We start from the raw sequence: 13,814 nt of genomic DNA on the forward strand, positions 1-13,814 counted from the left end.
ATGAAAGGAGAAAATAAATGATAAGAAGAGTTCCACCAACACTTCAGTAGGGAGTTGTCTGAAATCTTAATTGTGAACCTTTTTTTCACAAGATGCACAGTCTTCTAGAGATTTTGCTAGTGGAACGGGTGTGTGAGCTGATCATTATATGGAATTGAGACACATCAAATGCCATTAAAATTTACATTTACAACTCGAGTAACTAAATGCATTGATTCTTTTCATATTAAAAGACACTTGGTATTCACTGCATAATGAAAAATGCCACGGAAAAAATTATGTATTAACAATACAACCTGCCTAAAGGGTCAGAATTCTGCTACACACCTTTTGCTTACCTTTAAATAAATATTTAGGTGTGTTAAGAGCAGGGCAATTCTTGAACGGCACGATGTTGTTTGGTTTAATGTCTTTATAAAAATATTTGAAAAGGTATGGAAAATGAGGTGAGAGTGTTGTGGATTTAAAAACATGTGTATACATAGATACACAATTATTAAAACTTTAGACAAGGACGTTTTCTTCCTGGGAGTGGAGAGCCACCAGGGCGGGAAGTCTGCTGCAGGGATGAACAAAAGCATGGCTGCACGATAGTATTATCTTTGCAGCAGCAGCAGGCGCCCTGACGGAGGGTTGCGGCGACTGTCTAGTCTATCACACCGCATTTCTGGTAGTGACAACCTCCGTTATTCTGTCAGCTCAGCCGACTAAGTGGTTCCCCGCGTTCTGCCTGGTCACCTTGTCTCCGTTAAACGGGAAGCAGAAAAGAGAAAGGTGAATTGAGGGGGTACAAGGAGATTCCTCCGCCTTGGTACCGGCGTCGCCCCATCCTCTGGAAGTGTTGAGCGGGGAGAATTCGAGGACCGTATTTAACCCAGAAAACAGTAAGCCCTCTGAATTAGCTGCTACGCCTGGGGAAGGCAGAAAAGTCTTAATCGTCCCTTCCCAGCAGGGACCAAGAAAGACCAGTTAGAGCGAGCCTGGCCGGACCACGCGAGCCCCGGACCTCTCCGATCCTTCAGAGCCCGCGCCGGGCAAAGTAGAGGTCAAGTCAACAGACACGACCGCAGGGCAGCCCTCCCACTCTCCCGTGCGGTCCGCAGCTCGGCTTCGGAACGACCACCGCTAACACTGCAAGGCTGTAAGGCTGGGAGGGGGCGGGTCCTGAAGGGGGCAGGAATAAGGGGCGGGGCAGAAGGGCCGAGGAGTGTGTCGGGAGATGTAGTTCCACGAGTCCCGACAGCAAGGCTGTCCCGGCTCCGCTAATAGATTGGGACTACTACTCCCAGGAGTCTGCGCGCCCGACCGGAGCGTCCATGCGCAGTGGGAGCCACTTTGTATCCTATCAGGCGAGGAGAGGGTGATGTCACCTGCGAGTTAGTAACCTACGAGCGGCTGTGAAGGAAACTGTTTAACCGGATCCCATTGTACCCAGAGTGCAGAGCCGCCTTTCCAGCATGCAGGGGTTGCTCAGGTAAGGGGGACGCTCCTCCTTGCCCGCCGCACTCATTCATTAAGTGGCACCGCTCAGTGGTGCGGGGGTGGGCGTGCTTCCGTGGGCTGGGCGCTGGGTTCGCGGCGCGCCCTCCTGCTGCCTCCCCGGAGCTCCCGGGCCAGTAGGTAAATATTAAACCCGTCCTTCAGGTTGGGTCTGGGTGGGAACGGGACCGAGACAGCTCTCGGCTGCCTAGCTGGGGGTGGGAAAATGGCTGCAGCGCAACGCAAACCGAGGCAGCAGGGAGGAAGACGCCCCCAAGGACTGGGGTCCCTCCCTTTCTTTCTAAGGCGCCCGGCTGGCCGGGGAGCTGGCGGGGTAACACTCGCCGCCTTGCTGAAGGCTCCCCGGGGCTGGGGCCGCGGGTACTGCAGCGGCGTCCGGGAGCTCCCGGCCCGGCGGCTCCGAGAGGGAGAACCCCGAGGCAGGCTTGGTGGACACGGCGGTGGCGACAGGGAAGGAGGGACTCGTGTACCCGTTCGCGTCCGAGCAGAGCCCCCAGTGCCCCTGGCACCCTCACTTCCAGCCCCATTCGAAAGGGACGGAGCGCCTGTAATTCAGACTAAGTTGGACCTAAATGTTTCAAAACAGAGAGAAGGGAAATCGGGCGTTGCGGAGGGAGAGCAGGGTGTTGGCGGCCGGGGAGGCTGCGCCGCCTGCGGACCCGGTTGTGAGGCACCGCAGAGGGCTCTTGCCGCCCGTCCCTCTCGGGAGGGCGCATCTCAGTCTCCACGGTCCCTTGGTGTAGAGCACCTGGGCTGGGGCGAAGCGCCTGCCCTGAAGCCCTGGGCCAGGAGGTGGTAGCGCGGGGGTGGAGGTGTCGGATAATCTAATGATTAGGCTCGCTGTGGGGCAGGAGGGCTGGATAATCGGGTTTACCCAGCTGGTTCTGAAAGCCAACTGCTTGTGATCGGCTTGCCCTCTGGAGACGTGCAGGAGGCCCAGAGCTCTCAGTCCTCTGGATGTTCTTTGCCTTTCCTAGTACCTTCATTTGTTCGTTTACTCATTCATCAAACCCTGCTAAGGTCTCAAGTTGTTCACGGCCTGGCTTTGCGGAGCTACCTCTCGCCCCATAACATATTTAGTGATGCCTGAACTCCATTCCCCTCTCCTTCATCTCCACTTTCTGGAGAGCATCAAGAGCAAATGCCACCGTGACCGTTTTGCTGGTAGTTTCTTGAGATTCGAGCAGGACCCAGTGAATCGAAGCGGAGTTGCCTGCAAGATGAATCCCGTTGCCATGGCGACTCCTGCCTTCGGAATCTTAGCCGCTGCCACTGCTGTTTCGATTCGATGTGGCTCTGCGGGCAGCTGGGAGGGAGTGGCTAGTGGGTGTGGTCAAACGCTCGCCCTAGCCCAGCTGCTCTCTCCTCCTCCCCCCTTTCACAGCCCCGGGACTCTCCCCTTTCTCTCCTAAATAGCTTGGACACAGTTCTAAACCCCTTTCCCTTCCCCGTGCCACACCTCATCACGCCACCTCTCTCCCTGAAACTAATTGTTTGGCGCCTTTTTCCTGAGGCAAACTCTGAAAATTATAATTTGAAAAATCTCTTCCCCCTTTCGGGCTAGCCGCATCATTTCCCCAATAAGGTAGTTTATGGTGTTGGAGGCAGCTTTGTCATGAAAGGCGCCCTCCCCTGTTGTGCATAAAGAGCTCTCTGGTCACCAGCAAAGGCCCTCAATTTGCTCTAGGTGCAGCTGATTGGAAGTGATTAGGGACAATTAATAACGGCTGGAAGACACTGCAGTCCCTTGTGGTTCTCATAAAATCTAAAGCCAGGCTAGAGGGTGCAGGTCCTTGAGGGTGAAGCATGCAGGGCCATAACCAGGAGCCTTGGGTCCTACTCTGGCTCTGTCAGTCACTGGCTACTCCACGTTGGGATTAACCCTTTACCTCTGGGGACCTCAGTCTTCTCTTTGGTAATGTGAAGAAAGGGTAGAGAGGGTTTCCTAACGTTAATTCTAGGCGCAATGGCCTATGATTCCAAGATAGACTTGGTCATTGTCCTTTTTCGTCCCCGACCCCAAAGTAATCTGAAGTTAAGGGTTTAAACTTGGCTTCTGATACTGTGCCATCAGGTTATATGGACAAGGCAGCTATGTGACTATTTATAATACTGTTTATACTACCACTACTATTATTCCAGTATCTGGACCCTTCTAATTATACTTTAGTATTATAACTAATTGTTTAGGTTTTGCCTTTTTATAGATTCCTAATGAATGCAGTTATTTGTAATTGCATTAAGTGTAATTGACATATAAATATTTTGTTTCCCCTCTGCTTGCATTTTATACCAATGTGCATTATCACAGATGTTGCAATTATGGGGGAAAGTGTGTATATGAGAGTGTCTGTGCATGTGTATCCATAGTCAGGTAAATGCTTGGGATTGCTGTGTGCTTGGTGGTTGACACTTACGATCTTATTTTAAGTAGGTAGCTACATCCCCATGAGGAAACAGGATCAGAAGTTGTCACTTTTTTCCCGGAACTTACCATTAAATGAAAATTTCCTTCATTCTTCTGCTTGTCTACCCTACTAGATTATAAGCTCCTTGAGGGCAGTGTCTTTGTTTTGTCCTTTTCTGTCCCCCCAGCATTTAGAGCAGTTTGTTCATTTGTAGGTCTTTAATAAATATATGTTAAATGAATATTAACTAGCAGAACTATGATTGGAGATCCAAGGTCTATTATTTCCACTGATAGTTCTGTCATCCGTGGTAATATTCCCCTTAGCTTTCTATCAAGCAGTTTCATTTCATCATAAACCAAAACTTGTCTGGCATAAAAGGCCTTCTATGTATTTGAAATAGACATATTTCCTAATTATTTGCTTTTAGAATACATTCACTCACATCGACTGTTTCTTTGTAGTTACAATTTCTTATTACCCCTGAACCAGGCATTTCTAGATTTCTCTCAGTTGCACTATCCTTGGCCCAGATAATCTTCCCAGGAGGTGTGTGACACGTGAATAGGGAGAGACACCAAGAGAAAGATACCCAGAAGCCTTTGCCAGGCCACCAGTGTCTCCCAGAAGAGCTGGGAGACAATAGTCCTCCCACCTGAGGCAGAGCCGTTCCGTAAACAGGATCAGTTGTTTCAGGCTGGTTGATGTGAAAGAAATGTGAAAGAACATTTGCCTAATATTTGTAACATGTTACCATCCAGTAGTCTGATTCTGTGGGTTTTCAGGAGCATAAATTAGTAAATTAGTGAGGAGGTGTGATAATGAAGAGGGTGTGGTGGGTCACATCCTTGGGTGGTGCTTACAGGAGCTCCATGAATAGGTGCTAAGGAATTTGAATCCTGGCTTTCTTGTTTTGTGGACATGTTCTGCTTGTTAAGGGGTGTGTGTGTGTGTGTGTGTGTGTGTGTGGTTTTGAGCTACTTTGTTTAAAAGGCTGCTTTTAGTGTTGGCACTATGGTCCTTAAAACAAATAAGGTGTTTACAAGCAAAAGTTCTGATTGAAAGTGGTTCATTTTGTAAATATTTGGGAGATGGCATAAAGAGAAACTTGAGGTCTTGTGTGAAAACACTTTAAAGTTGCAGCTGTTGGACCAGAGGAAACATGCTTTTCCAACAAAGCTTGGTATCCTTGAGTGCCCTAGGTGTTTGGTTCAGGAAATAATCACAGAGCTTGTAACTGCTGTGGGGCCCTCCCTGGCTTCAAGCCGTGCTCTGGTATTTCCAGTGTTAAGTCTATCCTTATATTGCCGGAAACAAAGCAAGGTGTCCAACTTGGGTTAGCAAACTTGTTTTCTCTCTAGAGGGGACACCAGTCAAAATAGAAGTTCTATATTCTGTTGTGATTTTTTCCTCTTTGGATGAGGAATATGGTGACTTATTTTGGTATTACAATTTCTAACTTGGTAATAGAGGTAATATTCTAAGTGAATACCAATCTTAAGTACGCACAGCATCTGTTGTAGTGGTTTCAAGACCTCAAAGTTTAGGCCGGGCGCGGTGGCTCAAGCCTGTAATCCCAGCACTTTGGGAGGCCAAGTCGGGCGGATCATGAGGTCTGGACATCGAGACCATCCTGGCTAACACGGGGAAACCCCGTCTCTACTAAAAATACAAAAAATTAGCCGGGTGTGGTGGCGGGTGCCTGTAGTCCCAGTTACTCAGGAGGCTGAGGCAGGAGAATGTCCTGAACCAGGGAGGCGGAGCTTGCAGTGAACGGAGATCGCGCCACTGAACTCCAGCCTGGACTACAGAGCGAGACTCCGTCTCAAAACAACAACAACAACAACAACACCCCCCTCAAAGTTTAGAGGAAATTGATTGCACAGGTACTATTTAAGAAACTGGTACTGAGAGCATTTTCTCTATTTCTGTATGTGGCTTGGAGGTAATGTCTGGTTGACAGATCAGGCTAGGGTGGATGATACCCCTCTTGAAGATGCATTCACTTAGCAAGTGTACTGTCTTTTATGTAGATTATATTATTTAGAATGGCTGAGGCTGCTGATAGAGACCAGCGTTGAAGTGTGGATCTGAAGTTCACCCCCTTTCTCTGAGCTGTCACCTTGTTTGTAGCCCCACTGAAACAGGGACAGACGAACATGAGATTCAAGTTGATTTTAGTGACCTATATTTCATCCAGCAGATTTTTTTTTTCAGAAAAAAAGGTTACCTTTTAATTTTTTAGTATCCTTTCCACTGTTCTAGGAGCAGGGGGAGAACAGAGCATTTCAGGGAGAGTTTGCATTCATAGTCCACAAGTTTGCATACATAGAACATGTGTCTAAAAATGAACTGAATGTTAAGTCCTAGAAGCACAGCAACAAGTGTACAGAGCCTTCCCCATCACTCCCAATTAATCTGGGGTTACCAAATACACCCTCAGCTTTGGTGAGCTTGTTTTCCTCATTGATGTTTAAGCGTTCCTAGTTTTTACTCTGTCTGTGACTTTCTGCAGTAATGGCTGTCCACGTCTGGAATGTGCTTCCCTCTGAGTGTCTGGATTATCCTGTGCTTTCATATCTAGCTCAGGTGCCACAGCTTCCACGAAGCCTTCCCTGCCCTTCCTCCTTAAAGCACTTAGCTTGACCACACAACACTTACAGCTAATTTGATACCGATATTGTATGTGAGGTGCCTACCTCATGCCAAGCCCTTTCTAATACTTTCCATGGGCTACGTCATTGACTGCACATAATTATACAAGATAGATACTTTTATTGCCATGTTCTAGATGAGGAAACTGAGGCACAGAGAAGTTAAAGAACTTGCCTAGCTTAGGCCACACAGCCTGTAAGTGGCAGACCAGGTTAGGGACTCAAGCAGTCTAGTTCTTTATACATCCTGATGTTGCCTGGTTTCTGACTTTCCGGCACGTTATTCTTTTCTCTGCAACTCGAGTTGGGGGAATCACAGCTTCCTTTGAGTCTCTTAATTCTCAGACAGTGCTGGGTCAGTAAGTCCTGGATTAATTGAGAGTAAAATGACTTCTTCATGTCATAGGTTCTTACAGCCTGATTTTCTGGAACAGAAAATGTTGTGTGAGATTAAAAATGTTGTTTTTGAGTATTTAAATGATAAAACTTTGGAGCTCTCTTTTGCTGTATGAACGATAGACAAATTATTTGAAAAAGGAAATGCTCTTATATTACAACTCTAAATCTGTTTGGAGCCTGTCCAGCATTAGACCTTATTTCTTAAGTGAGGTAACTTTTCACTGGGTTGAATCCGTCATCTGATAAAAGATATTCTCACCCTGAACAGGGCCACAGAAGCCTGTGTTGAGAGTTAAGAGGGCCCATAATTTCTCAGCCTCCCTCTTCCCTGTAGTCTTTTAACATAAATTGTGAAAGCTCTTTTGAAAAGAAAATAATGAACACTTGAGCAGTAGTCAAGCATGTAATCTAATATTGGATAGCCTTAGATATTAAAATAAACTTTTTCCCCCCACCTCAGAAGAGATACTTTTATTTATTTTTACAGTGGAGCAAATTTGGTGCCAAATAAACAATTTCTATTCTTTTAAACCATAGCCACAGTTTTGAATTAAATGGGGAAAACTAGGGAAGCAAGTTCAATTTCCAATGCAGTTGGTACGATTTCGTGACTTACAATAGATCTTTTCCTTTTGGCTTAAAACTAGATATTGTGCCACTTAGACAATATTTAATGAAGACAATTGACTAAAACACAAGGAAATAATAGGAAAGCTATGCCTTAACGGCATATTGCCAGGAAGGGAAACACGAAAACAAAAGGCTTGTTAGCCATTAGGCTACACAATCATAAAATTTTTTGAACAGACATTGATTTCAGAAGGTTTTTCTTTTTTCTTAATCATTCATCTTGTTATACTTTTTTTTTTTTTTTTTTTGAGACAATCTTGCTCTGTCGTCCAGGCTGGAGTGCAGTGGTGCGATCTCAGCTCACTGCAAGCTCCGCCTCCCAGGTTCACGCCATTCTCCTGCCTCAGCCTCCTGAGTAGCTGGGACTACAGGTGTCCACCACCACGCCCAGCTAATTTTTTGTATTTTTAGTAGAGATGGGGTTTCACCGTGTTAGCCAGGATGGTCTCGATCTCCTGATCTCGTGATCCGCCTGCCTCGGCCTCCCAAAGTGCTGGGATTACAGGTGTGAGCCACCGTGCCTGGCCTCATCTTGTTATACTTTTTAAGTATGTCATTCACCTTTAGTAATAACCTGGGTTTATTCTGTTCTATAAATTACACCAGGATTGGGGTTTTAAGGCTACCTGTATTTCTGCTGGCACACAATTAAGGTCACCTATTAAACTGGTATTTGTCATTTTTATGTCTAAAAAAAATACCTGCAGTGTGATTGGAAAATGTTGCCTATCTGATAGACTTCCTGAATTTAGGCTTACAAGAGTAGATAGCCCAGATCCTAGCTTTGGGCATTGTTGGGGTGATACAGATGCCCATCTTTTATTTTCTGAGATAGGTTCTTATATTCTGGCTTGTTGGCTAGCTCAGTTTGTTAGTGACATACAAACCAGGTCAAGGGCATGGGTTAGCTTTGCCTTGTTTTGGAGCCACAAACTGTACCTGTAATTCTAGTCAGATTTTTTCTGTTTCTTTTTTTTTTAAATTAATCATGCTTTTGGGGACTAGACTGTACATTGTGGACATATCAGTGCACAGCTATCACTACTAAGGGCAAAAAAAGGTGCCATATTTTAAAGCGAACTGGTAGGGAAACCCTGTAAGTGAGAGGCAAGACTGCCAGCAGCTTGCTAAGGAACCATATGCTTCTGACAGTTGTCCTCCTGTGAAGATTAGGTCAGGACTAGGGGCAGCTTCTTGAAAGTTTGCCAAAGCCAATAGCCTTGATCTTTTTCCTTTCTTGGCAGAATGATAGATGCCATCAATGTGTGTTTGGGTGCTACTTCTGGGCTTACTCTTAGATAAAGTTCTGGATATTTGTGCCCAAGAAGAAGAGTAAAGGATGGTGGTCAACATTATTCACCAGATGAGATAGATTGTTCATATGTGCCTAAGCTTAAATTTGTATTAGTTTCATAGAGATTTGGTAAAACCAAGCAGTGAAATGTTTAGACACAAGTTAGAACCCGCAGTTCTGTAACAAGAGGTTTAGACCAGGGACCCTTCTAAATCCCCAGAATTTACTACAAAATTAATTGTAAGAAATGGGCTGGGTGCGGTGGCTCACGCCTGTAATCCCAGCACTTTGGGAGGACGAGGCGGGCATTTTAAGGTCAGGAAGTCGAGACCATTCTGGCTAACACGGTGAAACCCCATCTCTACTAAAATTACAAAAAATTAGCCGGGCGTGGTGGCGGGCGCCTGTAGTCCCAGCTACTCCGGAGGCTGAGGCAGGAGAATGGCGTGAACCCGGGAGGCGGAGCTTGCAGTGAGCTGAGATCCTACCACTGCACTCCAGCCTGGGTGACAGAGCGAGATTCCGTCTCAAAAAAAAAAAAAACAACAAAACAAAAACAAAACAAAAAACCCACAAAAAGACTAATTGTAAGAAATTAAAGGAAATGAAACAGACAGCTTAAACTGAAGAAACTTGCTGCATTCTCTATTCTTGAAAGTTGGTGAAATTGTGAATATGGAAAATGTCATACATTTCTGTTCAAGGCAACCCATTTGGAATTCTTTTTTCTTTTTTGAGACGGAGTCTCGCTCTGTCGCCCAGGCTGGAGTGCAGTGGCGCGATCTCGGCTCACTGCAAGCTCCGCCTTCCAGGTTCCCGCCATTCTCCTGCCTCGGCCTCCCTGGTAGCTGGGACTACAGGCGTCTGCCACCACGCCTGGCTAATTTTTTGTATTTTTAGTAGAGACGGGGTTTCACCGTGTTAGCCAGGATGGTCTCAATCTCCTGACCTCGTGATCCGCCCGACTCAGCCTCCCAAAGTGCTGGGATTACAGGCGTGAGCCACTGCGTGAATTATTTTTTCAAATGCAACTACAGTTAACTCATTATTAGTGGCTGCTATTTGATTTAGGCTGATGGTGGAAAAGAAACAACAATACCATTTCTGTTTGGTTTCCTCATCCTGTTTGTTTGGCAGTCATTTCTGCGTTAGAGGTACTTTGTTCAGCACTGTTGGTGATGTGAACTAAAAGTTGGAGGACATGCAATAAATAAATGCTGGAATTGAAGCCAATGGCTGAGACTGACCGCACCATGTTCTCAGAAGGTTAAATGAACAGGCCTGCTATTATATTTTCGTATTTTAAAAATCAAGAATAGAGATTAAACTGGAAATACTCTATGACCCATTTAGGGCTTGAGATTCTGTGAGTAGGTAACACTTCCAACTATAGAAGTTCTAGGAACTGTGGCAGGAAACTGCCTTGCCTATGATATTTTCTGCTAAGGGCTGGTTAAAATGTTTTTAAAAATGTATATAGTTTTACATTTAACCCAATTTCTTTTCAGGCTGTGTCTGAAGTTACGTTTCTTCCATACCTTACCTTTTCTTTCTATACTCCCTGCATTGCAATTTGACAGTTCTGCTCCTTTGGCTTCTCTGTGGGCAGGGTGAGATGGCTGTCTCCAGTCTGCCAAGTTCCATATCTTGGGAGCCCCATCACTGACCTTACAGAAAAGCATGTCTTCCCCCCTTAACCCTCTAACTTAGAATGAGAGCTGTGAGGCAGCTGGGAGAGGAAGGCTTACATTGTAATTCTGTCAAGCTCAGATTGTTTTTCTGACGAACAAGTTGAGGGAAGTAGGTAGAGGGGAGGACAGAGAGAGTTGCTGGGTTTCACTTATCTTATCATTTGTTTCCCTCTGGATGGCCTTTGTTTATGCTGTCTCTTCAGGCCAGGAATTCCTCCAACAGAAATCATGCGTACACTCGGGGACATTCATATCGGGGCTTCCTTCTTGTGTTTCCATTTGCTGATTTGACTTTCTTTTCTTTTCTTTCTTTCTTTTTTTTTTTTTTTTTTTGAGACGTAGTCTTGCACTGTTGCCCAGGCTGGAGTACAGTGGCGCAATCTCGGCTCACTGCAACCTCCGCCTCCTGTGTTCAAACAATTCTCCTGCCTCAGCCTCCCAAGTAGCTGGGATTACAGGTACCCGCCACCATGCCCAGCTAATTTTTCTATTTTTAGTAGAGACAGGGTTTCAACATATTGGTCAGGCTGGTCTCAAACTCCTGACCTTGTGATCCGCCTGAACTCCTGACCTCATGATCCGCCTGCCTCGGCTTCCCAAAGTGCTAGGATTACAGGCATGAGCCACTGTGCCTGGCCCCATTTGCTGATTTGCCTTTCTTCTCTACAGCCTGATCCGGAAGGAGGGGTGGAAATACTTAACCTGCTTTTAATGCTTCTGTTAGGGGATAAAGAGATTTTAAAACAGTGATGTGGGGCAAACATGTGGATGACTTTTCTAATGAGGAAGGAGGATAATGCTGAGTAAATGTAGATTCAATTTACATGTAACTTCTGTTTGGTAGAGTGTTTAATCACACATGTTTGACACCTTGAATGAAATCTCTTCACCTGTCTTTTGGTGCTTTGCAATTGCACAGAGGAAAAGACACACTCTTTGATTTTAGGTTCAGTATGGGTAATCGTGGCAATTCCTTTAAACTTTCCGGACCTCTCTTTCCTCATTCACAGTGTATTAACATAGAATAAGCTATCTTCTGGATAAAAATTCTAAATTTTTGGGAAGACAGTATCCTCTTAAAATAATGACCTCACTTATGTGGCACTGTGTACTCATCAAAGTAATATCCATTGAGTTTCCCTAAAATGGAGATCGGTGAGGGAGAACTCCGATTTTTCACCTCCAGTTTTCAGCCTTGGCTGCCCCTGCCTTGGCATGGTGTCCTGAGATCCTGTTCTTGGCTGGAGCTAAGCCCCATGATCTGATCCCCAGTCTCTTCTCAACTGCACAACTCAGGAGTTTTGTAGGATATAAGGGATGAAACTCGACAGAGTCTTTTGGTGATCATACCGTTCTGTTTAAATTGATCATCACTTTTTAGTTTCTACTTAATTGTTTTTCTTTTTTTAAATTTGACATGAGGTCTTGAACTCCTGGCCTCAAGCAATCCTCCCGCCTCAGCCTCCCGAGTTGCTGGGATTACAGGCGCGTGCAACCGTGCAGGGCTGATCATCACTTTAAACTGGAGTCTGACCACCAGGGGGTCCACAGAGTGAATGTAGCCAGCTGTCCATGTTTTGCTTGGCCAGCACAGTATTATTTTTAAAAAGGAGTGATATTTTAATGAGCATTTATGTTCTGATTTGTCACAGACCTTACCACACTCTAGTGCCTAATGCACAGCCACTTAGTTTATGTGATATTTATCTCCTTGGCCCTTGAAGGCATTGAGTTTGTGATTCCTATTTTCAACTAAATTAAATTGGGATGAATGTCTCTTCAAAGGTTTATCTAGCAGTGGGTTGGCAGATGACCCATTTTTGTACTCTAACCCAGGGTTTCCCAACATCAGCACTCTTGAAATTTGAAACTGGATAATTATTTGTTGTGAGGCAGATTGTGCTGTGCACTGTAGGATGTTTAACAGCATCCCTGGCCTCTACCCACTAGATGCCAGTAACATCCCCTCCTCCAGTTGAGACAGCCCAAAATGTCTCCAGACATTGCCAAATGTCCCCTGGGGGCAAAATCACCCCTGGTTGAGAGCCATTTGACAGAGTTTTGGATGGTCTGAAGACTTTAATCATTGAACCAAGCCTGGATATTTAGGGATAAATTGGAATTCATCTGGGAAACTGCGCCACCCTGCTGTTTTTATTTATTTGGGCAGTTGGTTAGAGCAAAGTAAAGGTCAGTGGATTAGACCCTTTACGGTCACTTCTCCATTCTTCCATGACCGCAGCCTGGGAGGCCAGCCACATTTTAAGGGCATGTCTTTGGTCACAACAGGAGACTTTGTGAGACACTGATGCTGGGTCAGGGTAAGCCCAGCAGATCTAGTAGGTAAACAGCTTTGAAGCCCATGGCCTGTGTTGGTAGGTCAGTAATGCTATCTGTGGGTAAGGAGGATGAGGCTTTGGGGAAAGGGAAGGCCAACTCTGTCATTATTGTCAAATGCCAAAATGCTTTAGAAAAAAAGCCTTAAGCTTTAAACATGACAGCTTATCTCAAATCAGCAGTGTGGGAAGGGCTCTGAAGAGGATCAGCACAGTGATGTTCCATTTTTCTTTTCCTCCCCCAAACAAGAATGTTTTTTAAACTTGACTCTAAAACTTGGGCTTTGGCAACACTGAAACTTGCCTTGCCTTTTAGAAAAAACATTGATAAGATTTTCAGGGTACAAAATGAAAATGTTATAAGGTTTTAAAAACCAACCCAAGTTCCTTTCTTGAGCAACTAATGCAAAGATAATGCTTAAGGAAGCATATATTTTCATATAAAATGTAAAACAACGTTCCTTCGCAGTTGGATAGGTGGGACTTCTGAGGATATCCAAGCCTCTTCTGTTCTGTCTGGTCTTGTAGTTCTCCGCCTTGGATATGCATCAGAATGTTCACAGTGGATTTTTAAAAAGAGATGTTTAGGGATGCTGACTCAGTAGATGTGGAGTTGGGGCCCATTCTACAGGTTTCTTAAAGATCCCCAGGTAGGCGGGGCGCGGTGGCTCACTCCTGTAGTCCCAGCGCTTTGGGAGGCCGAGGCCGGCGGATCACGAGGTCAGGAGATCGAGACCATCCTGGCTAACATGGTGAAATCCTGTCTCCACTAAAAATACAAAAAATTAGCCAGGCGTGGTGGTGGGTGCCTGTAGTCCCAGCTACTCGGGAGTCTGAGGCAGGAGAATGGCGTGAACCTGGGAGGCGGAGCTTGCAGTGAGCGGAGATTGTGACACTGCACT

The 13,814-nt window shown here is 45.5% G+C and overlaps 1 protein-coding gene across 4 annotated transcripts in view; it reads left to right on the forward strand.

Moving 5' to 3' along the window:
- The first annotated feature begins 1,149 nt into the window (after nucleotides 1–1,149).
- Nucleotides 1,150–13,814, forward strand: part of DAAM1 (dishevelled associated activator of morphogenesis 1) — a 183,006-nt gene continuing 170,341 nt past the window's right edge. The window contains exon 1 of one of the 4 annotated variants that reach the window (XM_003831651.5): nucleotides 1,150–1,474. The gene's annotated coding sequence lies outside the window, so the exon portion shown is untranslated. Of the gene's footprint in view, nucleotides 1,621–13,814 lie in introns of all 4 variants that reach the window. The other 3 variants (XM_003831652.5, XM_055097645.2, XM_008957004.4) reach the window with 3 other exon arrangements.

This window comes from Pan paniscus, chromosome 15 (assembly GCF_029289425.2).
Source record: "Pan paniscus chromosome 15, NHGRI_mPanPan1-v2.0_pri, whole genome shotgun sequence".
Taxonomy (NCBI): domain Eukaryota; kingdom Metazoa; phylum Chordata; class Mammalia; order Primates; family Hominidae; genus Pan; species Pan paniscus.